The sequence below is a fragment of the Odontomachus brunneus genome, unplaced genomic scaffold (genome assembly GCF_010583005.1).
Source record: "Odontomachus brunneus isolate Ranch 3 - 2012 unplaced genomic scaffold, Obru_v1 Obru_scaffold_369, whole genome shotgun sequence".
NCBI classification, from domain to species: domain Eukaryota; kingdom Metazoa; phylum Arthropoda; class Insecta; order Hymenoptera; family Formicidae; genus Odontomachus; species Odontomachus brunneus.
In genome coordinates this window covers 24,484-25,338 of record NW_022639819.1, presented here as the reverse complement: position 1 = coordinate 25,338, position 855 = coordinate 24,484, and positions in this window count along the sequence as shown.

The window sequence follows — 855 nt, the reverse complement described above, 5'->3', positions numbered from 1 at the left end:
GATCGAGAGAGAGAGAGAGAGAGAGAGAGAGAGAGAGAGAGAGAGAGTTATTCAGATCGTCTGAAAGAGGTGTTATTTACAACGCAGGTATTTGCAGTATGTACAGAGGCTGCCGTTGTGGTGCAGAAGGCACGACTACGGTACGCGGAGCGACGGTTGCGAGGGCAGCGTGCTCTATTGTGGGGAGGTGCGGTCGTGTCGACACGCAGTCCCCCAGGAATTAAGAACGAGGACCGTTTGGATCGGTCGCCGATAGGATATCAAAAGAGGACAACGATTGACGTAGCAACACGTTGGTCCTAGGTCGGAAACGATGTTCCCCTGGAGTCAGGAGCGACGATCGGTTGAATCGGGCAACACGGTCGTTGCGGTCGCTAGGAGATGACGCTCATTGAAGCAGCAACACGCGCGTCCTAAGGTGGTAACGATGTTCCCTTGGAGTCGGCGTTCGGGGGCGACGATCAGTTGAATCGGGCAACACGGTCGTCGTGGTTATACGGAGAGGATGACGATTGAACAGCAACACGTTCGTCCTCGGGTCGGAACGATGTTCCTCTGGAATCAAGAGCGACGATCGATTGACGGGCAACACGGTCGTCGCGGTTGTAAGGAGAGGACGACGATTGAACAGCAACACGTTCGTCCTCGGGTGAAAACGATGTTCCCCTGGAGTCAGGAGCGACGATCGATTGATGGGCAACACGGTCGTCGCGGTTGTAAAGAGAGAACGACAATTGAACAGCAACACGTTCGTCCTCGGGTGGGAACGATGTTCCCCTGGAGTCAGGAGCGATCGATTAACGGGCTACACGGTCGTCGCGGTTGTAAGGAGGGGACGACGATTGAACAGCAATA